Source organism: Pristiophorus japonicus, chromosome 15 (assembly GCF_044704955.1).
Source record: "Pristiophorus japonicus isolate sPriJap1 chromosome 15, sPriJap1.hap1, whole genome shotgun sequence".
Taxonomy (NCBI): Eukaryota; Metazoa; Chordata; class Chondrichthyes; family Pristiophoridae; genus Pristiophorus; species Pristiophorus japonicus.
In genome coordinates this window covers 42,305,949-42,333,925 of record NC_091991.1, presented here as the reverse complement: position 1 = coordinate 42,333,925, position 27,977 = coordinate 42,305,949, and the positions used below count along the sequence as shown (strand labels likewise).

Here is a 27,977-nt window from a genome sequence, read left to right as displayed (position 1 = left end):
GCAATGCACCCATTCCCAAGAATGTCACTGAACTTTGATCATTTTTGGGTCTTTTGAACTATTATGGGACGTTCCTACCAAATTTTCCACTGAATGAACTATTGAAAAAACAGGTCCATTGGAAGTGGTCAAAAGAATGTGATACAGAATTCAAGGAGTGTAAAAGCAACTTGGTAGAGAGCACCATGTTAGTTCACTATGACATATCTCCGGAGATCAAGCTAGCATGTGATGCCTCTCCGTATGGAGTTGGGGCAGTAATCTCTCATGTATTACGTAGTGGGGAGGAGAGACCAATTGCTTTTGCTTCACGCACTCTCAGTGTCAGTGAGCATAATTATGCGCAAATCGAAAGGGAAGCTTTGCCATTAATTTTTGGGGTCAAGAAGTTCCACAAATACTTGTATGGTCGTAAGTTTACTCTCGTTATGGACCATAAGCCCCTGACAGCAATCCTCCATCCAAAGTCCTCAGTTCCAACATTAGCTGCAGCCCGAATGCAGAGATGGGCTTTGATTTAGTCAGCATATACATATGATATTGAATGCAGATGATCAGCTGATCATAGTAATGCTGATGCTATGTCTAGATTGCCTTCCCCATCACAAGTTACACCCAATAGGGAAGAGGTCTTCTATTTTTCATACATTGATGAACTGCCAGTCACAGCTGAAGAGATTGGTAAAGCAACCAAATGTGACCCAGTTATGTCAAAGGTGTATGATTACATCGCAAATGGCTGGCCAAACCAGGTAATGGACAAAGATATTCATCCATTCTTCATTCGTAGGAATGAATTATCAGTCGACAAAGATTGTATCATGTGGGGTGCAAGATTGGTTACACCAAATAAATCCAGATCCAAATTATTAGAGACTTCCATGACCAGCACCTGGGAATGTGCCTGACCAAGAGTTTTGCATGCAGTTACTTATGGTGGCCAGGTCTTGATAAAGATATAGAATACCTCATAAGTCAGTGTACAATATGTCAATCGGTAAGCAAGCAACCACCATCAGTACCATTATAGCCATGGAAATGACCAACCAGAGTGTGGCATAGGCTACATATTGATTTTGCTGAGCTAGAAGGACAACAATTGTTCATCGTGATTGAAAGCCGTTTGAAGTGGGTCGAGGTGTTTCCAATGTGGAAAATAACAGCAAGTAAAACATGAGACATTTTGCGAAGATTATTTTCTTCATTTGGCCTCCCAGAAGAAATTGTTTCGGATAATGGACCACAATTTCGTTCAGAAGAATTTGCACAGTTCACGAGCAAAAATGGTGTGAAACATACCAAGGTTCCACCATACCACCCTGCTTTGAATGGTGCAGTAGAGCGCACTGTACAAATTGTAAAACGTGCCCTCATCAAACAAATGTTGGATCCAAATCCAAAGAAACAACAGTTGTCATTAGACCACAAATTGGCTAATTTTCCAGTAATGTATGGTAATACTCCTCACACAACTACTGGTAGAACACCAAATGACAGCCACGAACCAGATTCTCATTGTTAAAACCAAATTTGGCACAGTCTGTAGAAGAGACACAATTAAGACAGAAAGAGAATCATGATAGAGGTAGAGTAAAAGACAGAAGTGTGAAATTAAATCAGAAGGTGAGTGTGAAGAACCATCACCATAAATGGGTAAAGTGGTTACCAGGAAGAGTGGTGAAGATATGTGATCCTCACACATATTTGGTCAAGATGTTTGATAATGGACAGGTTAGGTTTGTTCACATTGATCATATTTTGCCTGCAGACATGGAAGTAGTTGAGAGTGGGAGTGATTCAATTATTTCTGACTCATCAGATAGTTTTGATACACCAGTAGCATATCCTACATCCAATGTACTGGAAACAAATCCAAGAGAAAGTCAGAATTTAAATCTGAGTCTGAGTGAGGAAAACAAACAGTCTGAAGTTAGAGAGAGTTCAAATGGAAATCAAGAGCATCCCTTGGAGGAAAACTTCCCTCAGGATCAGCCTCGAATGAGTTTAAATTCGACACCATGTTTGGAAGGTTCTGTTCGAGAGCAAAGTATCCTCTTCAAAACAGAAAACAAGTGGTTAAGCTTGATTTGTACATATGGCAAAATAAGTCCACATCCTTTGTTATGTATAACCATGCAAGTTGTGTATGATAATTGTTTGTTATAATAACTTCTTCATGAAGGAGGGAGAAGTGTAATGTCTGTAGCTCCACACTGTGGACGCCTGTGTTCAGTGCTGTTTAATAACGAGCAGGTCACCTGACCAGTAGGGGCAGTTTCCGGAACCTGCAGCCATCTTACAGGTTGTGTGTTGTGTGCTCCTCTGAAGATTTGACAACAAGGAAATGGCAGAACAATTAAATAAATACTTCGGTTCTGTCTTCACGGAAGAGGACACAAATAACGTCCCAGAAATGCGAGGGAACCAAGGGTCGAGTGAGCAAGAGGAATTAAAGGAAATGATTATTAGTAAGAAAATAGTGCTGGAGAAACTAATGGGACTGAAGGCAGATAAATCCCCAGGGCCTCATGATCTGCATCCCAGAGTACTAAAAGAGGTAGCCATGGAAATATTGATTGTCATCTTCCAAAATTCTATAGATTATGGAACAGTTCCTGCAGATTGGAGGGTGGCAAATGTAACCCCACTATTTAAAAAAGGAGGGAGAGAGAAAACAGGGAACGACAGACCGGTTAGCCTGACATCAGTAGTAGGAAAAATGCTGGAGTCTATTATAAAGGCTGTGATAACGTCACACTTAGATAATATCAACAGGATTAAACAAAGTCAACGTGGATTTATGAAAGGAAAATTGTGTTTGACAAACCTACTGGAGTTTTTTGAGGATGTAACTGATAGAATAGATAAGGGAGAACCAGTGTATTTGGATTTTCAGAAGGCCTTTGATAAAGTCCCACATAAGAGGTTAGTGTGCAAAATTAAAACACGTAGGATTGGGGGTAATGTATTGGCATGGATTGAAAATTGATTAACTGACAGGAAACAGAGAGAAGGAATAAACGTGTCTTTTTCAGGGTGCCAGGCAGTGACTAATGGGGTACCACAGGGATCAGTGCTTGGGCCCCAGCTATTCACAGTATATATAAATGATTTGGATGAGGGAACCAAATGTAATATTTCCAAGTTTGTTGATGATACAAAACTAGGTGGGATTGTGAGTTGTGAGGAGGATGCAAAGACACTGCAAGGCAATTTAGATAGGTTGAGTGAGTGGGCAAACACATGGCAGATGCAGTATAATGTGGATAAATGTAAAGTTATCCACTTTGGTAGGAAAACATAAGGACAAAGTATTATTTAAATGATGATGGCTTGGGAAGTGTCGATGTACAGAAGGATCTGGGTGTCGTTGTACACCAGTCATTGAAAGCAAACATGCAGGTGCAGCAAGCAGTTAGGAAGGTAAATGGTATGTTGGCCTTCATTGCAAGAGGATTTGAGTACAGGGGCAAGGATGTCTTACTATAGTTATACAGGGCCTTGGTGAGACCGCACCTGGAGTATTGTGTGCAGTTTTGGTCTCCTTACCTAAGAAAGGATATACTTGCCATTGAGGGAGTGCAGCAAAGATTCACCAGACTGATTCCTGGGATGGCAGGACTGTCATATGAGGAGAGATTGGATTGACTATCTGTATTCACTAGAGCTTAGAAGAATGAGAGGGGATCTCATTGAAACGTATAAAATTCTGAATGGGTTCGATAGACTGGATGTGGGGAGGATGTTTCCCCTGACTGGGAAGTCTAGAATAAAGGGTCACAGTCTCAGGATGCAGGATAGGAAATTTAGGACCGAGATGAGGAGAATTTTTTTCACCTGTGAAATTCTCTACCACAGAAGGCTGTGGAGGCCAAGTCACTGAATATATTTAAGAGGGAGATAGATAGATTTCTAGAAACAAAAGGCATCAAGGAAGTGTTGTGTATCTGTAAAGCATGCACTCCCATGTTCCGCCACCAGGGAGTGTATCCCCTGAAGTCCCAAGAGATCCCAGCATCCCTTGGGAGCACTGTATATAAGCTGGCCCCTAAGGCCTGTTCCTCACTCTGGAGTGTTTTAATAAAGACTGAGGTCACTGTTACTTTAACCTCCCTGTGTGCAGTCTCATCTGTGTTAGGAACACAATAACTGGCAACGAGTATACGAATCCAACGCAAAGATGCAGCAAACTGTGGGCATTCTGGAGAAGCTCTCGGAGGGTGAGGACTAGGAAGCCTATGTTGAACGGCTAGACCAGTACTTTGTAGCCAACGAGCTGGATGGAGAAGGAAAAAAGAACGGTCCTCCTCACGGTCTGCGAGGCACCGACCTACAGCCTCATGAAGAATCTTCTGGCTCCGGTGAAACCCACAGATAAATCGTATGAGGAGCTGTGTACACTGGTTCGGGAGCATCTTAACCCGAGGGAGAGCGTGCTGATGGCGAGGTATCGGTTCTACAGGTGCCAGCGATCTGAAGGTCAGGAAGTGGCGAACTACGTCGCCGAGATAAGGCGACTTGCAGGACAATGTGAGTTTGATGGTTACCTGGAGCAAATGTTCAGAGACTTTTTTCTACTGGACATTGGCCACGAGACCATCTTACGAAAACACGAGACACCGACCCTCAGTAAGACCATTGTGATAGCACAGGCGTTTATGTCCACCAGTGATAACACCAAACAAATCTCCCAGCACACAAGCGCTAGCACTGTTCATAAATTAACTGGAACTGTGTTTGCAAGCAGGAATGTACAGGGCAGAAACCACGAGTCTGCAACTGCCAGCAGGCCTCAGAGTCCGCAACAAAGGATGAATGCAAGGCAATTCACACCTTGTTGGCGTTGTGGAGGCTTCCATTCAGCCTATTCATGCCACTTCAAAGGGTATGTTTGCAAGAGCTGTGGAACAATGGGGCACCTCCTATGAGCTTGCAGATGAGCTGCAAGCTCTGCAAAACCTGCTAACCACCACATGGCAGAGGAAGATCGGTCCATGGTGGATCAAAGCAATTTCGAACCTCAGAGAGAGGAGGCAGATGCTAAAGTACATGGGGTGCATACATTTTCGACGAATGTCCACCTATATTGCTAAATGTAAAATTGAATGGCTTACCCGTAGCCATGAAACTGGACACTGGCACTACCCAATCCATCATGAGTAAAAAGATGTTTGAGAGACTGTGGTGCAACAAGGCATTCAGACCAGCCCTGAGCCCCATCCACACGAAACTGGGAACGTTCACCAAAGAGCTTATCACTGTCCTGGGCAGCGCTATGGTCAAGGTCACGTATGAGCACACGGTGCACAAACTGCCACTCTGGATTGTCCCAGGCGATGGCCCCACACTGCTTGGAAGGAGCTGGCTGGGTAAAATTCGCTGGAACTGGGATGACATCCAAGTGCTATCACATGTCGATGAGACCTCATGTACCCAGGTTCTTAACAAATTTCCTTCCCTTTTTGAGCCAGGCATTGGAAACTTTTCCGGGGCGAAGGTGCGGATCCACTTGGTCCTAGAGGCATGACCCATTCACCACAAGAAGCAATCGGTACTTCACATGATGAGGGAGAGAGTGCAATCGAGCTGGACATGCTGCAACGTGAGGGCATCATCTCCCCAGTGGAATTCAGCCCAATTGTTCCAGTACTCAAAAGTGATGGCACGGTCAGGATTTGTGGCAAAAGTAACTGTTAATCGTTTCTTGCTACAGGACCAATACCCGCTACTTAAGGCAGCTGACCTATTTGCGACACTGGCAGGCGGCAAGACGTTCACCAAGCTCTACCTGACTTCGGCCTACATGACGCAGGAACTGGAGGAGTCTTTGAAGGGCCTCACCTGCATCAACACGCACAAGGGACTGTTCATCTACAACAGATGCCCATTTGGAATTCGGTCGGCTGTAGCGATCTTCCAGAGAAACATAGAGAGCCGACTCAAGTCGGTACCACACACGGTGGTTTTTCACGACGACTTATTGGTCACGAGTCGGGACACCGTCGAGCACCTACAAAACCTGGAGAAGGTCCTCCAGCGACTGGATCGTGTAGGGCTGCGGCTGAAGAAGTCGAAATGAGTGTTCATGGCAATAGAAGTGGAGTTTTTGGGGAGAAAGATTGCGGTGGACGGCATTCGGCCCACAGACACCAAGACAGAGGCTATCAGGAAGACGCCCAGGCCACAGAACGTCACGGAGCTGCATTCGTTCCTAGGACTCCTCAACTATTTTGGTAACTTCCTAAGAGGGATTAGCCTCCTCTTAGAGCCCCTACATGTGTTGTTGCATAAAGGTGAGAACTGGGTATGGGGGCAAAAAACAAGTAATTGCTTTTGAGAAAGTCAGAAACATTTTATGCTCCAACAAGCTGCTTGTATTGTATAACCCGTGTAAAAGACTTGTGCTAGAATGTGATGCATCGTCGTACGGAGTCAGGTGCGTATTACAACAAGCTAACGTTGCAGGGAAGTTGCAACCTGTCGCCTATGCCTCCAGGAGCTTGTCTAAGGCCGAGAGGGCCTACAGCATGATTGAGAAAGAGGCATTAGCATGTCTGTTCGGGTAAAGAAAATGCATCAGTACCTGTTTGGCCTCAAACTTGAGCTGGAAACCGATCACAAGCCCCTCATATCCCTGTTCGCTGAAAACAAGGGGATAAATACCAATGCCTCAGCCGCATACAAAGGTGGGCACTTGCGTTATCAGCATATAACTATGCCATCCGCCACAGGCCAGGCACCGAGAACTGTGCGGATGCTCTCAGTCGGCTACCATTGCCCACCACGGGGGTGGAAATGGCGCAGCCTACAAATTTGTTGATGGTGGCGCAGCCCGCAGACTTGTTGATGGTCATAGAAGCGTTTGAAAATGATGAATCACCTGTCACGGCCCGCCAGATTAGGACTTGGACCAGCCAAGATCCTCTGCTGTCCCTAGTAAAAAAACTGTGTACTGCATGGGAGCTGGGCCAGCATCCCCGTTGAAATGCAAGAGCTAATCAAGCCGCTCCAGCGGCGAAAGGACGAGCTGTCCATTCAGGCGGACTGCCTGTTGTGGGGTAACCGCGCAGTGCTACCCAAAAAGGGCAGGGAGACGTTCATCTCGGATCTCCACAGCACACACCCGGGTATAGTAATGATGAAATCGATAGCCAGATCCCACGTGTGGTGGCCCGGTATCGACTCTGACTTAGAGTCCTGTGTACGGCAATGCAGCGTGTGTGCTCAGTTGAGCAACACGCCCAGAGAGGCACCACTAAGTTTGTGGTCCTGGCCCTCCAGACCATGGTCGAGGATCCATGTCGACTATGCGGGCCCGTTTCTCGGTAAAATGTTCCTGGTGGTGGTGGATGCTTTTTCAAAATGGATTGAATGTGAAATAATGTTGGGAAGCACTGCCACCGCCACCATTGAAAGCCTGAGGGCTATGTTTGCCACCCACGGCCTGCCTGACATACTGGTCAGTGACAACGGGCCATGTTTCACCAGTGCCGAATTTAAAGAATTCATGACCCTCAATGGGATCAAACATGTCACCTCGGCCCCGTTTAAACCAGCCTCCAATGGGCAGGCAGAGCGGGCAGTAGAAACAATCAAACAGAGCCTTAAACGAGTCACAGAAGGCTCACTGCAAACCTGAGTACTGCTCAGCTACCGCACGAGACCCCACTCGCTCACAGCGGTGCCCCCGGCTAAGCTACTCATGAAAAGGACATTTAAAACCAGACTCTCGCTGGTTCACCCCAACCTGCATGATCAGGTAGAGAGCAGGCGGCAGCAACAAAATGTAAACAATGTCGTGCCCCTGTGTCACGGGAAATTGATCTGAATGACCCTGTGTATGGGCTAAACTATGGACATGGTCCCAAATGGATCGCGGGCACGGTAATAGCTAAAGAAGAAAGTAGGGTGTTTGTCGTCAAATTAGACAATGGACAAATTTGCAGAAAGCACCTGGACCAAACAAGGCTGCCGTTCACAGACTGCCCTGAACAACCCACAGCAGACACCACCTTTTTCGAGCCCACAATACACACCCAAAGGATCAACGACACTACTCCGGATCAGGAAATTGAACCCATCATGCCCAACAGCCCAGCAAGGCCAGGCTCACCCAGCAGCCCTGCAGGCCCAACAACACGCCAGCCCAGCGAGGGTACAGCCAACACACCAGGACAGACATTTGTACCGAGGCGGTCCACCAGGGAAAGAAAGGCTCCCGACCGCCTCACCTTGTAAATAGTTTGCACTTTGACTTTGGAGGGGTGGGGGGGGAGGTAGTGATGTTGTGTATCTGTAAAGCATGCACTCCCATATTCCGCCACTAGGGAGTGCATCCCCTGAAGTCCCAAGAGATCCCAGTATCCCTTGGGAGCACTGTATATACGTCGGCTCCTAAGGCCTGTTCCTCACTCTGGAGTGTCTTAATAAAGACTGAGGTCACTGTTACTTTAACCTCCCTGTGTGCAGTCTCATCTGTGTTCGGAACACAATAGGAAGGCCAATGGTATCTTGGCCTTTATTGCAAAGGGAATGGAGTATAAAAGCAGGGAAGTCTTGCTACAGCTATATAAGCTATTGGTGAGGCCATACCTGGAATGCTGCGTGCAGTTTTGGTTTCCATATTTACAAAAGGATGTGCTTGTTTTGGAGGCAGTTCAGAGAAGGTACACTCGGTTGATTCCGTGGACCAGGGGGTTGACTTATGAGGAAAGGTTGAGTAGTTTGGGCCTCTACTCATTGGAATTCAGAAGAATGAGAGGTGATCTTATCAAAGCGAGTAAGATTATGAGGGGGCTTGACAAGGTGGATGCAGAGAGTATGTTTCCACTGATGGGGGAGACTAGAACTAGAGGGCATGATCTTAGAATAAGGGGCCGCCCCTTTAAAACAGAGATGAGAAATTTCTTCTCTCAGAGGGTTGTAAATCTGTGGAATTTGCTGCCTCAGAAAGCTGTGGAAGCTGGGACATTGAATAAATTTAAGACAGGAATAGACAGTTTCTTAAACGATAAGGGGTTATGGGGAGTGGACGAGGAAATGGAGCTGAGTCCATGATCAGATCAGCCATGATCTTATTGAATGGCGGAGCAGGCTCGAGGGGCCTTATGGCCTACTACTGTTCCTATTTCTTACGTTCTTATGTATGGAGAAAAAGCGGGAATATTGTGTTGAGATAGAGGATCAGCCATGATCATATTGAATGGCGGTGCAGACTGAAAGGGCCGAATGGCCTACTATTTCTCCTATTTTCTATGTTTCTATGTAAAACAAGTTTATTGGGCATATTTATCTGATGAGTTTCCAGCAAGTTTATTTAATGCACTTGATTAAATTTTCTTTTTGTTGATCATCCAGATTTATTTCAAAATATTGCAAAATTAAATATTTCTAAACATAATGGTATTGTTATTAATTAATTATGTCTCCTCACAAATGTTGTCAAGATGAGGGATGAAACTGCTGGAGATTAAAACTTTATTTCGCGTATTAGGCTAGTGACAGCATCAAACTTTCCTAAATCAACAATTGTATGGTTCAGATTCATTAAAAATCTGCCACAATTTCCTGAATGCGAGTTGACCATTTTGGTGGTTTTGATATAGGATTCAGTGTTTTAGACTATCTTGTGAAGGATATTGGTATTCCCAGCCATCTTGTGAAGTGTGAGTTGGTGGTCTAGGTAACCTAGTGGATTGGTAGGCATCCATTTTTTGGATGAGACATTAAACTGAGGCTGCATCTACTCTCTCAGGTGAGTTCTCTCGGTGTTCCAGCCAATGTTTATCTCTCAATCAACGTCGCTAAAACAGATTATCCGATCATTTATCTCATTGCTGTTTGTGGGACTTAGCTGTGTGCAAATTGGCTACCATGTTTCCTTACATTTCAAAAGTACTTCATTGGCTGTGAAGTGCTATGGGACATCCTGAAGACATAAAAGGCACTGTAAAAATGGCAGCTTTTACAATTTTCTTTTCTACACCATGTTCAGAGCCCTTCAGAACAAAATTGTGCAATAATGACGAATGGAAGGACAGTCATGTGCTGTAATCCCAAGTGAACAACAGTTGAACCTTATTTCACTTTGGACCATTTGCAGCGATTAAAGCACAGATATGTTCATTTATGTCTGGGTTCAAGTTGAACCTGGATTCGAAACATTGAACTAAAAAAAAATGTAGCAAATGCAGGAGATCAGAAACAAAAATAGAAAATGCTGGAAATGCAAGCGAGCATTTGTAAAGAGAATATAAACCTTCCTCAAAAATTTTAACCTTTCTTTTCTCTTTACAGGTGCTGACTGAGCTGCTGTGCATTTTTTGTTGTTTTTTAAAATTGAAAGATGAGTGTTCTGAAACACTACACCATCCATCACAAAAGTATATTAATATTGTGAAAACATTCCAGTTGAAAGTACTGACTTGTCATGCCACTATATCGTACTTGTAATGATCAGATCTGGTATCTAAATACATACACTGGTTTGTTCCTTTAAGGTGATATGAAAAATAAGCTGTTTAAGGAAAGGAATACCTTTAAAAGTGTTTTATTAATGTTATTATGCGTAAAATCTACCCGTCCTTGTTAATATTGTATCAGCATAACCATCCCAGTTGTCTTGGAAATGTAAGCAAGTTTGGTAACTGCAGCAAGATAATATATAGCGCCCTCTAGCTAGGAGGTATCGATGTACTGTATAGCGCCCTCTAGCTTGGAGGTATAGAGAGCTGTATTGAGAGAGAGGGTTTGTGAAGGAACGCACATCTTAAGCTCCACATGGCTGACTGAGATCTCCCAAATAATTAAGAGTTAAGTTGAACTAAAAGTGTTCAAGAGACTATAAAATACATGGTGCCAGAAGCAGAGACTTCCGATCTTTCATCGAACGCAGCTACAACTGAAATATTGGAACTGTAAGACTTTTTCGAGCCGATGGAAATCGACGTTAAGCAGTGCAGTGCAGAGCATGCTTCCTACACATCACACGTGGATCCGTGAAGGGTGATAAATAGTCATAAGCTCGTAAAATAATCTAGCAGCATTAATAAAGTAAACTTAAAGTGGCATAAGTTATTGTAGAGCCTCGATTGAAAAAGTATTTCTACCATTACATGGCCACGATATTTTACTATTAGACTTAATCTGGTCCTCTGGGTATTTGAACTATATACATGCATGTGACAAACTCAAAGTCCTAAACTGTAGCAAGCTATCATGACCATCACGGTGCCAACTCCCACGCACATTTCGCTCCCACTTCCATTGCAGGTGACTGGCGATTTGAAAGCCAACTGGAACACATTCAAACAGCCATGGGACAGCTATGAATTTATCACAAATATTGTAGAAAAACCAGATGGAGTTAGGGTTACAAAGTATATCACTGCCATTGGCAGCGATGCCCTAGATATCCACAATAATCTTCCCTACAAATCAGAGGAAGACAAGCAGGAAATTGAGATAATTTTGAAGCTTTGGGAAGAGCACTGTAAGGGTAAAAACCAACATCATCTATGAATGGTACCAGTTTAACAACTGTGTATAAGGTGACGGGCGGTTTGACAGATATCTCGTGAAAGTGAGGGAGCTAGCATCGTCATGTGATTTCGGCAATTTGAGGGATGATTTCAGCAGAGACCGCATAGTCTGCGGAATATCTGTAAAAGGCTGTTGCAAGAATCAAGCCTAACACTCGATAAATGTGTGATGCTCTGTAAAGCTACAGAGGCCACAGTTGCGCAAATGAAATCCATGAAGCTCACTAAAACAGACTCTGAAGATGCCAAAGCTGTCAGGCAGAAGCTTCAATCCATAAAGAAAGAATTCACAGACAAAGAGTTCACGAACAATTGCAGATATTGTGGAAAAGACATGAGCTGTCAAAAACTAAATGCCCAGCATATGGGAAAACCTGCACAAATTGTGGCAAGCTAAATCACTTTTCTCAAAAGTGTAGGCAGAATGGATCAAGGCAGAAGTCTACACATAACTCTAAATATAAGGGCAAGCCAACAAATTATGCACTATATGAAGAGAGTTAAGATTCTGATTTTGAAGTCATGACTGTAAAGATGCTTGGTAAAGTTGATCGCACAATTAAGGACAAAGCTGACAGAAAGTATCCTAACAGGATTATGGCTACCTTCTCCAATAAAGGTCAAATAGTAAAAATGCAAATAGATTGTGGTACCTCTTAGATACTTACCAAAAAGCTTAAAGATAAAAGAATCTAAGACAATACTGTCACTATACGACAACCATGCAACTATTCCGGTGATAGGGACTTGTAATGTGTCACTGGAAAATACAAAGAACAAGCAAAAGTACATTGTGCCTGTTGCTATGTATGTAATCCTGTAATTACCATGTCTAACCACCAGAGGCCTTACCACTGGAGTCCCAAGGGATCCCACAATCCATTGGGAGCACCTGTATATAAGAGACCTCACAGGCTGGAGAGGTACTCTGAGATCTGCAATAAAGGACTACGGTCATACTTACTTTGAGCTTGCAGTACCTAGTCTCACTCTTTGTTCAAGACATAACAACTGGCGATGAAAAACAGATGACGAACCCCAACGCAACAATGCAGAGAACTGTGGGCAGCCTGGAGAAATTTTCAGAGGGAAATGATTGGGAAACCTTCGTGGAGTGACTTGATCAATACGTCGTGGCCAACGAGCTGAAAGGAGAGGCAAACGCTGCCAAACGAAGGGCGATCCTCTCACCGTTTGCGGGGCATCAACGTATTGCCTCATGAAAAACCTGTTCGCTCCAGCGAAATCCACAGACAAGTCGTACGCTGAGTTGTGCACACTAGTCCAGGAGCATCGAACCCCGAAGGAAAGCGTTCTGATGGCGAGGTATCGGGTTCTACACGTAAAAGAGGTCTGAAGGCCAGGAAGTGTCGAGCTACGTCGCCGAGCTAAGACGCCTTGCAGGATATTGCGAATTTGAAGGACATTGGAGCATATGCTCAGGAACTTCTTTGTACTTGGCATTGGCGATGAAGTAATACTTCGCAAACTTTTGACTGCAGAGACCCCAACCTTGAGTAAAGCCATAGCGATAGCCCAGGTGTTTATCTCTACTAGTGACAATACCAAACAAATTTCCCAGCACACTAGTGTGCTGCATGTACTGTGAACAAAGTAACATTGTTTTCGAATCGAAATGTACATGGCAGGACTTAGATGATTGTAGCTGCACGTCCGCAGATGACTCAGAATCCGCCATCAAGGGTGGTGAATACAAGGCCATTAACACCTTGTTGGCGCTGCGAGGGTGATCATCGATTCCATTCATGCCACTTCAAAGGATATGTTTGCAAGGGCTGTGGAACAATGGGACACCTCCAAAGCACGTGCAGGCGAGCTGCAAACCCTGCTAATCCTGCAAACCACCATGTAGCAGAGGAGGACAGATCCACGGTGGATCATGACGAACCTGAGCCTCAGACTGAGGAGGCAGAGGTATATATATGGGGTGTGCACATTTACCACAAAGTGTCCCCCGATAATGCTGAAGGTTGAATTAAATGGGCTCGGTGTCCATCGAGCTGGACACGGGCGCAAGCCAGTCCATAATGAGCAAAAAGACATTCGATAAGTCATGGTGCAACAAGGCTTCAAGGCCAATCCTGACTCCCATTCGTACCAACCTCAGAACGTACACAAAGGAACTGATTCCCGTAATTGGCAGTGCTATCGTAAAAGTCTCCTATGATGGAGCGGTGCACGATTTACCACTCTGGGTGGTACCGGGCGATGGCCCCATGCTGTTCGGCAGGAGCTGGCTGGGAAAGATACGCTGGAACTGGGATGACGTCCCAGCGCTTTCGTCCGTCGATGACAGCTCATGTGCCCAGGTCCGAAGCAAGTTTCCCTCGCTGTTCGAACCAGGCATCGGTAATTTCCAAGGAGCAAAAGTGCAGATCCATTTGATTCCGGGGGCGCGACCCATCCATCACAAGGTGTGAGCGGTTCCTTACATGATGAGAGAGAGGGTGGAGATCGAGCTGGACAGGCTGCAACGAGAGGGCATAATTTCGCCGATCGAATTCAATGAGTGGGCCAGTCTCATCATTTCAGTCCTCAAGGGAGATGGCACCGTCAGAATCTGTGGTGATTACAAAGTAACTATCAATCGTTTCTCGCTGCAGGATCAATACCCACAACCAAAGGCAGATGACTTATTTGTGACGCTGGCAGGAGGGAAAACGTTCACGAAGCTAGACTTGACCTCAGCCTACATGACGCAGGAGCTGGAGGAATCTTTGAAAGGCCTCACCTGCATCAACACGCACGAAGGTCTTTTCGTTTACGACAGATGTCCGTTTGGGATTCGATTGGCCGTGGCAATATTCCAGAGGAACATGGAAAGCTTGCTGAAGTTGGTCCCAAGCACCATGGTTTTCCAGGACGACATCTTGGTTCCAGGTCGGGACACTGTTGAGCACCTGCAGAACGTGGAGGTGAGTCTTAGTTGGCTTAATCGTGTGGGGCTCAGGCTAAAATGCTCGAAGTGTGTTTTCCTGGTGCCTGAAATGGAGTTCCTGGGGAGAAGAATCGCGGCGGACGGCATCAGGCCCACTGATTCGAAGACGGAGGAAATCAAGAACGCACCGAGACCACAAAACGTGACAGAGCTGTGGTCGTTTCTAGGACGCCTGAACTATTTTGGTAACTTCTTACCGGGTCTTAGACACTACAGGTATTTAAGTCCTGCGTAAAGGATGAATAGATATGGGGTAAAAGCCAAGAAAATGCCTTTGAGAAAGCTAGGAAGCTCTTATGTTCAAACAAATTGCTTGTATTGTACGATGCATGTAAACGTTTGGTACTAACATGTGATGTGTTGTCGTACGGGGTCGCGTGTGTATTGCAACAAGCTAATGAATTTGGGAAATTGCAACCGGTTGTTTCTGCATCCAGAAGTCTGTCGAAGGCCGAGAGGACCTACAGTATGATCAAAAAAGAAGCGTTAGCGTGTGTTTACTGGGTAAAGAAAATGCATCAATATCTGTTCGGGCTCAAATTTGAATTGGAAACCGACCATAAGCCGCTTATATCCCTCTTTTCTGAAAATAAGGGCATCGGCCCGAATCCAGAGATGGGCGCTCACAGGCCAGGCACAGAAAACTGTGCCGATGCTCTCAGTATGCTACCATTGCCCACCACCGGGGTGCAGATGGCACAGCCTGCAGATTTAGTTATAGTAATGGAAGCATTCGAGAGTGAGCAATCACCTGTTACCGCCCAACAGATTAGAACGTGGATGAGCCAGGACCCCTTACTGTCCCGAGTAAAAACCTGTGTGTTCCACGGGAGTTGGTCTAGTGTCCCGTTAGAGATGCAGGAAGAAATAAAGCCGTACCAGCGGCGTAAAGATGAAATGTCTATACAGGTAGACTGTCTCCTATGGGGCAATTGGGTAGTTGTGCCAAAAAAGGGCAGGGATACTCTCATTCGTGATCTCCACAGTACCCACTCAGGCATTGTAATGATGAAAGCGATAGCCAGATCCCATGTGTGGTGGCCCGATATTGATACAGACTTATAGTCCTGTGTGCACAAATGTAACACATGTTCGCAGTTAAGCAATGCACCCAGGGAGGCGCCAGTAAGTTTATGGTCCAAACCATGGTCTAGGGTTCATGTCGACTATGCCGGCCCATTCTTAGGAAAACATTTTTTAGTGGTTGTAGATGCGAACTCCAAATGGATTGAATGTGTGATAATGTCGGTAAGCACGTCCGCTGCCACCATTGAAAGCCTATGGGCCATGTTTGTCACGCACTGCCTGCCTGATGTCCTGAGAAACATAGAAAATAGGTGCAGAAGTAGGCCATTCGGCCATTCGAGCCTGCACCACCATTCAATAAGATCATGGCTGATCATTCCCTAAGTACCCCTTTCCTGCTTTCTCTCCATACCCCTTGATCCCTTTAGACGTAAGGGCCATATCCAAATCCCTCTTGAATATATCCAATGAACTGGCATCAACAACTCTCTGCGGTAGGGAATTCCACAGCTTAACAACTCTCTGAGTGAAGAAGTTTCTCCTCATCTCAGTCCTAAATGGCCTACCCCTTATCCTAAGACTGTTTACCCTAGTTCTGGACTTTCCCAACATTGGGAACATTCTTCCCGCATCTAACCTGTCCAGTCCTGTCAGAATCTTATACATTTCTATGAGATCCCCTCTCATCCTTCTAAACTCCAGTGTATAAAGGCCCAGTTGATCCAATCTCTCATATGTCAGTTCAGCCATCCTTGGAATCAGTCTGGTGAACCTTCGCTGCACGCCCTCAATAGCAAGAACATCCTTCCTCAGGTTAGGAGACCAAAACTGAACACAATATTCCAGGTGAGGTCTCACCAAGGCCCTGTACAACTGCAGTAAGACCTCCCTGCTCCTATACTCAAATCCCCTAGCTATGAAGGCCAACATACCATTTGCCTTCTACATCGCCTGCTGTACCTGCATGCCAACTTTCAGTGACTGATGAACCATGACACCCAGGTCTTGTTGCACCTCTTTTCCTAATCTGCCGCCATTCAGATAATATTCTGCCTTCGTGTTTTTGCCCCCAAAGTGGATAACCTCACATTTATCCACATTATACTGCATCTGCCATGCATTTGCCCACTCACCTAACCTGTTCAAGTCACCCTGCAGCCTCTTAGCGTCCTCCTCACGGCTCACACCGCCCCCAGTTTAGTGTCATCTGCAAACTTGGAGGCATTACACTCAATTCCTTCATCTACATCATTAATGTATATTGTAAAGAGCTGGAGTCCCAGCACTGAGCCCTGCGGTACTCCACTAGTCACTGCCTGCCATTCTGAAAAGGACCCATTTATCCCGACTCTCTGCTTCCTGTCTGCCAACCAGTTCTCTATCTTCGTCAGTACATTACCCCCAATACTATGTGCTTTGATTTTGCACACCAATCTCTTGTGTGGGACCTTGTCAATAGCCTTTTGAAAGTCCAAATACACCACATCCACTGGTTCTCAGTTGTCTACTCTGCTAGTTACATCCTCAAAAAATTCGAGAAGATTCGTCAAACATGATTTCCCTTTTCAAAAATCCATGCTGACTCGGACCGATCCTGTCATTGCTTTCCAAATGCGCTGCTATTTAATCCTTAATGATTGATTCCAAAATTTTCCCCACTACTGAAGTCAGGCTAAACGGTCTATAATTACCCGTTTTCTCTCTCCCTTTTTTAAAAAGTGGTGTTACATTAGCTACCCTCCAGTCCATGGGAACCGATCCAGAGTCGATAGATTGTAAGTAACAATGGGCCGTGCTTTACCAGTGCCGAATTCAAGGAGTTCATGACCCGCAATGGGATCAAACATGTCACGTCTGCCCCGTTGAAGCCAGCGTCCAACGGTCAGGCAGAACGAGCAGTTCAAACAACCAAGCAGAGCTTGAAAATGATAACTGAAGGCTCACTGCAGACGCGCTTATCCCGAGTCCTGCTTAGTTACCGCATAAGACCCCACTCGCTCACTGAGCTCCCTTCTGCTGAACTGCTCATAAAAAGAGCACTTAAGACAAGGCTTTCGTTAGTCCACCCTGATCTACAGGAACAGGTAGAGAGCAGGCGGCTTCAACAGAATACATATGATCGCGCAAATGTGTCAAGCAAAATTGAAGTAAATGATCCTGTATTTGTGTTGAACTATGGACAAGTTCCCAAGTGGATTGCTGGCACTGTTTTGCCAAAGAGGGGAGTAGGGTGTTTGTGGTCAAACTCGCAAATGGACTCACCTGCAGAAAACACTTGGACCAAACCAAACTCAGATTCACGGACTATCCAGAACAACCCACAATAGACTCTACCTTTTTTGACCCTCCAACACACACACAAGTGGCAACCGACCCAGCGGTTGACCACGAAGCAGAGCCCATTACCCGCAGCAGCCCAGCAAGGCTCACCACCCCCAGCAGTCCAGCAAGGCCAGCTGCACAGCAGCCCAGCGATGGCCCAACAAACGACTCACCAACACCAGCATTTGCACCGAGACGATCAACCAGAGAAAGGAAGGCCTCAGATCGACTCACATTATATATAGTTACACTGTTGACTTTGGGGGGGGGGTGCAGTGTTGTTATGTGCTTATCCCCTGGAGTCCCAAGGGATCCCACAATTCCTTGAGAGCACTTGTGTATAAGGAGGCCTCACAGGCTGGAGAGGCACTCTGAGATCTGCAATAAAGGACTACGGTCACACTTACTTTGAGCTTGCAGTAACTAGTCTGACTCTTTATTCAAGACATAACACCCTTGTTGATCATTGAGGGCCAAAGTGCACCACTGATTGGCTCACGCACTGCTCAGCAGCTACAACTGATAAAAGTGCAGCATCAGAATATCGCGGTTGTAAATGAATCACGCGAATCGCAAACTACGAACAAGGCAAATATATCACTAGTGTCAAAAACTGATGTCAACAATGCGTATCCAGATGTGTTTAAGGGATTTGGACACCTGCTAGGGACAGTTCGCCTTGAACTTAATGAATCACCGACACCAGCTGTAATATCACCCAGACGGGTGCCAATAGTGATCAAACAAACGCTAAAAGAGGAACTCAATCTTTTGGAAAATCGACAAATCATCACAAAAGTTGTTGAACCGACAGACTGGGTATCCAGTCTAGTGACAGTACAAAAAACAAAAAAACAAAAGTGAGTATATATCGACCCTCAACATCTGAACAATGCCCTGAAACATGGAAACTATCCACTTCCTGTGATCGATAACATCTTGCCACAGATGTCAAATGTAAAAGTCTTCACTAAAGCAGATTACAAGGAGGGTTTCTTGCAATGTGAACTAGACACAGAGTCCTCCTACCTCACGATCTTCCAGACTCCATGAGGATGATATCGATATAGTAGAGTGCCATTTGGCACCAGTCCTGCCCTGGAAATCTTCCAGTAGAAGCTAGACCAGAACCTTGAGGGTCTAGATGGAGTCTACAAAATTGCAGATGATATCTTGATCACTGGACGCGGTGAGACACTTAAAGAGGCCAATCACGATCATGACGCAAAATTACGCAAATTCATGCGGAGATGCAGAGATCAAAACATTAAACTTAACTTCGATAAGTTCGAATACAAGAATTTCCAAGTGAAATACATGGGACACATATTAATGATGGACTCAAAGTTGATCCAAGCAAAGTGGTCGCAATCAACGAAATGCAGAAACCACAGGATCTCACAAGTGTACAACGATTTGTCGGCATGACAACGTACCTCCCAAAATTCTTGCCAGATTTTTCAGACCTCAGTGAGTCTCTCATAAAGACATGGTCTGGAAATGGACTGAAGAACAAGCGTTTGAAGCTATCAAACAACGCGTGACAGATTCTCCGGTGCTCAGGTACTTTGACCACAAACTTGCAACTGAAGGTCAAGGAAATGCTTCGAGCAAGGGTCCAGGGTTCGTCCTTCTGCAACAGGGACAACCAATTGCATACACAAGCCAAGCGCACACTCCAGCAGAAATGCGATACTCTCAAATCAAATAGGAGCTGCTTGCTTAAGTCTTCGGAATGGAACAAAACTATCAATATGTATACGGTCGCTAGATCACACGATGGACAGACCATAAGCCTTTGGTTTCTATACGTCGCAAGCCGTTATCTGCAGCACCCAAGCAACAACAATGTCTGCTCATTCGACTCAACCAATATGACATCGAAATAAAGTATCAACCACGAAAAGAAATGCACCTAGCAGACACCCTCTCGTGCGCATACCTCGAAAACATGGAGAGATCACTGACAGAAATTGTAGTGGAATGCATCCACATGGTGGACTTTCTTCCACTCTCCAAACAAGAACTGACTACCATACAACAAGCAACTGCAAGCGACTCCACACTACAACTGGTTATACAACAAGTCACAACAGGATGGCCAGAAACGACACATGAATGCCCACCTGAAACGCATGCATACTTCAAAGTTCGTGACGAACTCACAACACAGGATGGCATAGTCTTCAAAGGCTATTGCTGTGTCATACCAAAACCCCTGAGATCCGGCATTGGTCAGCGACTTCATGCTGCTCACACTGGTGTCGAGAGCACTCTTTGACGTGCCAGAGAATCCGTTTACTGGCCAGGACTGAACAGTGACATAAAAGACTATGGGCTAGATTTTCCACTTTTGTGCTTATCGCCCAAAAATGGGCGTTATTTCCGGCATGGGTGGTAAAAAAGGGTTTTCAGATCGCCGGCTTTTCGCCCATTCTCAAAGCACCTAGTCTCCATTTTAAAAAATGGGCGTTACCGCGAGCGATATGAAATGGGCGGTAGAGTTAAATCTCACTGATCTTCTGCCGTAAAGTGTCACCGTCTTTAGCAATGGCATGGTAACGCTCGATTCCCATGATTCAGGAGGTCAAGGGTCATCATGACATGCGCAGAAGAGGAGACAGAGAGAGAGAGAGCTCAGAGGGACTGAAGGCATGTGTGGCTGTGGTGTGTGCTTGTTTGGCTGTTGTGGGAGGCACGAGGGAGATTCACCAGCAGCAAAAGGCCTTCTAAGCACAAGAACATAGTTGGCACCGAGTCTTTGTCCAACAAGTAAGATATAACATGGAAGGAATGGTGGAGGCCCTGGAGTTGGTAGCCAGGAACACTGGTGGCAGAGGGCTCCCAATGGTCGTGGAGCGCTACACTGTACCCCAAGGTGGCGCACCCCCATTGCCAACCACACGAGAGCCAGCCGCAACATCTTGCTTCTGGCTCGGAGCATGTTACCACCTCGGGACCATGCTCTCCCGTATCCATCCAAGTAGCGTTTCGGCAGCCACCCCCCCCCCTCCCACCCCCACCCCCAATGAAGCATCGCCTGAGGAACTCCTCGGCCAGGTGGCTTGGAGTCAGGAGGGGAAGGGGAAGGGGTAGAGGTGGGGAGGAGAAGCGGGGAGGGTGGGGGGAGGGAGGTTGATTTTTACAGAAATACTGATGATTTCAGACAAACATTCAGTTTAAATGTTTTTTTATTTCACTAAACCTTGTTGCACATTGGCTCAGATAGCTGCACCATTACGGGTGATTCCATATCAAAGGGTCTAATGACACTTAACTTCAATCAACTTAAACTTTAACTGTCACCAAGGTGATGCCCACAATTGATGTATCACTTGCACACCCAGCGGTGTGTCAGCCTTGTAAATAACACCAACGTTCTTTCAGGCAAAGCGATCATTGATGAGCTCCTGACGTAAGGCTCTTGCAGCTTTCATGCCACCACTGGCCCTTTCATGCAGTCTACAGGGGGACGGGGGCATGGCTTCAGCATCAGCCTGATTGTGTGGGCTGATGTCAGCATCCACCTCCTCGTCCTCTCTCTGCTGAGGTGGACTGTCAGACTCATCAGGCAATTCTTGTCCCCTCCTGATAGCCAAGTTGTGCAGCATGGAGCACACCACCACGAATTGAGCTACCTGCTCAGGGTGGTATTGGAGATCGCCTCCTGAGTGGTCCAGGCATCTAAAGCGCTGCTTAAGCACTCCAATGTTTTTCTCCACGATATTGCGAGTGGCTCTGTGGCTCTAGATATATCGCCTCTCGGCTTCGGTGTGGGTGTCATGCAGGGGGGTCATCAGCCAGGTGGCAAGGCCATATCCTTTGTCACCAAGCATCCAACATTGACCTTGTGGCTGATTGTTAAACAAGTCAGATACAGTGCTCTCACACAGGATGCGAGCATCATAGATGCTGCCCGGAAATTGAGCATTCACTGCCAGTATAATTTGCTGGTGGTCGACAACGAGTTGGACATTCAGAGAGTGGAATCCCTTGTGGTTCCTGAAAACCTCTGCATCCTGAAAAGGTGCCTGCATCGCGATGTGCGTACAGTTTATTGCTCCCTGCATCTTGGGGAAGTTTGCAATTCTGGAGAATCCTAGAGCCCTCTCACTCTGTGCCTCCTTGGTCATAAGAAAGCTGATCAAGACCCTCTTGCATGCATACAGGCTTCAATGACCTGTCCAATGCAGCAATGTGTGGCATGCTGAGAAAGTCCGCAAATGTTGCCAGCTGAGGCCTGACAAGAACCCGAGGTGTAGAACGACAGTGCCGCGGTGACTTTGACCTTGACGGACAGTGCAGTACTGATGGTGCTGGCAGGCTGCAGATCTGCCCCTTATCAGCTGGCATACCTCAGTAATAACCTCTTTGTGGAAGCGCAGTCTCTGAAGGCAGGTGGTGTCGTGCAAGTCGAGGTAAGACTGCTTCTCCCTGCTCTTGCGGCGGGTGTAATGTCTTGTCCTTCTCATCAGTCTGCACGTCTTACATTGGGCACATAATACTGTGGAGCATACCTTCGGCCATCTCGAGTCTGCTGCATGTAATTGATCACCAAGAGAGGGTGAGAAAGGACAAGCCCCATTGCAATAGCTCTCTGTTTTCCACCGATTGGTCACAAACAATGAATGTCCCGACAAAGACACCTCTTCAATTCCAATCGGTCACAGTATGGTCAAAATGTTTGTATAGATGTTCATATCAACTTCAACGACCTCCAGAGTACATCCGAACTCCCCCGAGGTTGAAGCAGAGCAGCCTTTTAAAGGATGCGACATGTGATGTAGAAAATGGCGTCAATAACGTTGTGATTAGTTAGTTCCACTTTTTCTGGGCGGTTTTTTGGTACGAGCGATATTGTGGGTGATATGGCCACTGCTTTCGGTAAATATGCTCTTTACAACAAAAAAAAGTGGGCGGACGGTATTATTAAATCTTGGCGTTAAATCAGTGCGGAAATTAATGCTGGGCGATATTACGCGCGTTGATTTCGCCCATTCTGATGATTCCGCCCCAAAAAAGTGGGCGGGCGGTACTATTTTTTCCCGGCGTTAAGCACATGGGGAAAGTAACGCTCAGCGATAAGTTTCCGAAAAATGGACATCAGTTTCCATTTTGTGGCTAAATGGCCGATATCTGGGCATTATACGTCATTTCAGTGGTAAAATGGCCGTTAAGTGGGCATTAAGCATGCAAAAAACGTGGAGGTTCTAGCCCATAGTTTCAAAGTGTGAAACATGTAACACCTATCAATCGAGCCAACCAAAAGAACCATTAACAAGTCACAACCTCCCTCACAGACTGTGGGAAAAGATTGGTTGTGACATATTCACACTCTATGGCGAAGACTACTTATGCACAGTGGACTACTACTCGGACTATTTCGAGATAGACAATCTGCATGGAAAGAAAGATGACACTGTCATCATCAAACACCTCAAGAAACATTTCTCTAACCACAGTGTTCCAGACAAGGTTCAATCCGACAATGGACCTCCCTTCAACTCACAACAGTTCACAAACTTTGCCACAGAATATGGATTCGATCACGCAACAAGCTTACCAGAATATCCACAAAGCAACGGAAGGGTTGAGAACGCAGTGAAGCTCGCAAAGCGGTTAATCAAGAAGACAAAGAAAGACTGTGGTGACTTTTACATGAACCTTCTCATCTGGCGAAACACATCAACTGAAGGCCTTGATAGTTCGCCAGCGCAATGCTTACTCGGTCGCCGCACAAAGACAAACATCCCAATCGCAAATGAACTACTCAAACCAAAAATTATACACGACCTCATCGGCAACAAAGAAAGGAACTATGCCAAACAAGCACACTATTACAACAGTGCTGCTGCAGCACTTCCTACACTGCAGGAAGGAGAAACAGTGAGACTGAAACAAACACAAGAAAGCAAAGAGTGGCAAGAAGCTCAGGTTCAGAAAGAAGTTGGCATTCGTTCATATCAGGTCATTACAGAAGATGGCCATGAGTATTGCAGAAATAGGAAACATCTCAGAAAGAACACTGAGACATTCATCGAAACTCCAGAGATCTCAGTGACACCCACTGACGATCCGCTGCCAACACAGCCAACTAACACGCGAAACAGCACTTCAACAACAACATATGAAAACAGGAATATATTGTCTGATATTTCCCCTCAGAGCACTGATAAAGGATCTAAAGCAATCAGTACACAGAACACCACTGAAACAACCAGTTTGAGGTGAAGCAACAGAATCCGCACAACACCAAAATACCTGGAGCACTATGTACAGAAATAAGAAATCATGGACACTGGACACTTGGATAAAGAATTAATAAGACAAGAGTTTTATTGTTGTTTGTTAAACTTGTAATTGTTTAATACATATATTCATAGGAAGTTAACTACCCGTTTATATTGAAGTTAACTTTAATTCATTTTTGTTTCTTATGAAAGGAAAGGTGTAACGAGATAATATATAGCGCCTTCTAGCTAGAGGGTATCAATATACTGTATAGCACCCTCTTGCTAGGAGGTATAAGGTGCTGTATTGAGAGAGAGGGTCTGTGAAGGAACGCACATCTTAAGCTCCACATGGCTGACTGAGATGTCCCAAACAAATAGAGTTAAGTTGAACTAAGAGTGTTCAAGAGGCTATAACATACAGTAACAATATGGGAATAGCTTTATGTCCAACAGCAACAACATCTGTATGATGTCACTTTGAAATAGAATGCAAAAATAGAAATAAATGGTCATTGTGGAAAAAATACCGAATCAAAAATAGCAGGATGAAAATACAAAACCATGACTATTTTATTCATCTATTTTATACATTTTCATTACTTTTTCACCTCCATGTTGTTACCATTCAGTGAGATAGGCAGGATTGCATGGGTTACAGACTATTTCATGACCACCCTCAATGCCACTCCTTATTAATCAGCGGAAGACATTGTTATTAAGGAGAGAGAGGTCTAGGTCCCTTGCCCATTTTCCTATTTTCTTCTCAGAAAGGTAGAACCTTCTAGCTAGTTATGTGGAGGACACTCACAACATTAAAGCATGTATTTTTGTGTGTTCTTGTGTCTGTATGCACAAAGATTCACAAACAGAACAGTTGGAAAAAAACACTGCAAAATTTTCTATAAATATTTCTATAATTGTTTCTCGTACATAGATAAGCGGTAAAGAGGTTTGTTTAAAAAAAATGTTCTTTGAGCTATCTATTTTCAAGATGGCCAACTTTGTTGGCAATAGAGATTATCAGCAGTGTCCAATTTTTAGATTTCTGGGGGTCGCAATTACCCTCTTTTTAAGGTCCATTATAGGCCGATGGAAATGGGTTTCCGCCCTACCCGTGTTCCCGATCCCTTTCCGCCCCGCGACAGCGGAGGTGCCGCCGGTTTGTGCCCCCGACAGCTTTTCCTGGCGGGAAGCTGCTAGTGGCTGGGCAGTGCGTCTGCTCTTAAAGGGGAGGGCGCACTGCCATTTTATTTTAATTTTTGGCTGACTCTGAAGTCGGCCCGATATTGGCAGCCACGGGTTCGGCCGGGCCGCCAACAGGCAGCCCGGCATCCCATCTTGGGTACCAGGCCACTGGCCCAGCCGAAACCCTCCCTGGAGGCCCAGTGGGTGCCACTAAAGTGGCTGCAGAGCTCACGGTGGCCCTCCCCTTTAACTAAAGGGAAGGGACATCATCATTGATGTGCTCAGCGCGGCGCTGATGACACCGCCCACCTTCCGCCCCATTTCCAAAGCACTTCCGCCCCTCAGCTGCCCCAAACACCACCCAGACAAATTAAAACATTTAAAGAGGCCAATTTCGTGCTATTTTCCACCCCATGGATTGGGATGGAGAATGATTATTTATTTTGAATTGTGCACTTCGTTTGTGGTGGAGGGCAATTTCGCCCCCCAGGTCTTTGCTCTGAGGTTCCTTGCTCAGGGATAAAAAGTGGGAGTCAGTGGCATAACTACATAAACTCTATGTTGCTTATTTGTGAGGAATAAAATGTTTTTGTAGGCATGCTCCTATGCCTCACACGGTGCATGGGAAAAATTGCATCAAAACACACCACATTTTTAAGAATGTTTTACTATTCATGCACTAAATGTAGCAGGAATTCAACTGTATTCACATCTAGTTTTCGCTATAGATGAAATACATTAGAGAATATAAGTAAAGAGCTTTAAAGAAATTGGGTGCTTGTAATCTGAATGGAATGTCAGTGCTGTCACACTGTAAAGATGGAGGCAGGGATCATCCACAAAATATGTGTGTCACTCGCAAAAGTACAGGACGAAAGTTTAGAGGGCTGGATTTTTGGTTTTTTGGGTGAAATGCAAATGATACGTGATAATTACCATCTTTGATGCGTTTCTGATTTAAGGCCTATCTTCCGGCACTTGGTATCTGCCGCAAAGGGAGGTGTTGCACAATTATTCACTGCGCAAAAACGCGATCCTCGCCAACTTTAGTGCGGGGCCAGGAGGTTTAGGTTTGTCTATAGAAAGTGCAAGAGAGGCCTTGGGAAGGTGGGGAAAAATATTAAAAAAACATTCAAAAAACATTACCTAACAAATCGCTGCAAAAAAATAAAAACTGTAACTTACCTTTTTTTCAGGTTTTCCAACGTACCACTGTTGGCAGGGCTGCACCACTAGGTTTCACCTGGTGGTTTTCTGGGCGTGGCGTACGGGTTGGGAGAGTGCCGAAACTTGGACGGTAATGCAATCCGAGTCGTTACCCATCCGGCACAGCTCTCCCCGGCAGTGGTTCCAAGCGCCGCCGCAAACAAGGAACCGAGGATCGCGACCGGGCTTTGCGACCGGGTTTTCGCCAAAGTCAAACGCGGCAAAAACCCGGCCCCAAACCACCCAAAAATCCAGCCCACTTGCTGTTTCTGTTCGTCGATAGTAAAGCAAATGATGGGCATCATAGCAAGAGAGAAAACACTGTTGCACTGCAATGTGCAAGTTGACACCACTAAGTGAATATTCGTGTATTAATTGTTTTCCAGCTTTTGTATTGACCAGAATTATGACCAAGTAATGGGGAGAAAAGTGGCCTCATGTTGTGCAGGAAAATTAAAAGGACATTTTTTCAGCGGGTGTGAAATACGAAACAAGAACAAGCTGGTGCATATCAACATGAAAGCTGTTGGAGAGGCCTAATCCTGGGCACTTAGGGTCAGGGCGTTGAAATGTTATTGAAAAAAATGAGATTGTCTTTAAACTATGGTATAACTGCTGGTATGTCTTTCCTGATGGCAATATTGGTGGTACAGGACAAAGGTTGATGTATCACTACAATGTAATTGAAACTATGATTTGAACACCACATTTAGCACTATCATTGCAAAAATTCTACAACAATGCCAATAAGGGAGCAAATAATGGTGCTTGATTTCTGCACTGCAGAATTTCCATCGTGCCATCCCTGGTGCCAATTCACATTACACCGGTGCAATGCAGTGATCTTAAGATTTAACCTAAAGTCTCTTTTACTTCAGTTTTCAGTACTGTGCCTTATATGATGAGATTGTATATTGTATTAGATTGCATGAAACTGCCATATTCTAACCATTAATAATTGATGTACTTCAACCATGACTTTCTACAAATTATATTTGTAGTCTTCTTAATCCTGCTCATAATCATATATTCACGTGATCATAGTTGTGGAGACTTTTGTTAGCGTTACTCATTTTAGTTTCACTGCTATAACGTGAATAGATTAGATATTTATTTTACGGTTACAATTAAATATAGTTATAAATCTGCTTTCTGTGCTGTGTCTTTGTGATTTAGGGAAATTCTATTCCTGATGGTCAAAATAAGTTGATTTGGTTTTTGACCCAGGTCACTGGGCGCCTAAACAGTGCAGTTTAGTCTACTGAAATTGTGTTCTTGCATTGTAAAAAAAAATCTTAACATTTTCAATGAATAACTGCAAGCTTGATGAGTTAACAGTTGGAGAGATAACATTGCACCCTTCAATGTTTGACTTGTTTGCATTGGCCCGGATCCCTGTAGCTGAAATTGAAATAGTAATGCAGAAATCTGGTATTTGATATAGAATTTACACACTTTAAAGTGAAAAACTACACAGGCTTATGTTTTCTTTCTCTTGTGGAAAAA

At 45.1% G+C, this 27,977-nt stretch overlaps 1 protein-coding gene across 13 annotated transcripts in view; it reads left to right on the top strand.

Annotated features, from left to right (window-relative positions):
• The window catches only part of foxp2 (forkhead box P2), a 906,820-nt gene that overhangs the window by 696,844 nt on the left and 181,999 nt on the right, over nucleotides 1-27,977 (top strand). The window lies entirely within an intron of this gene.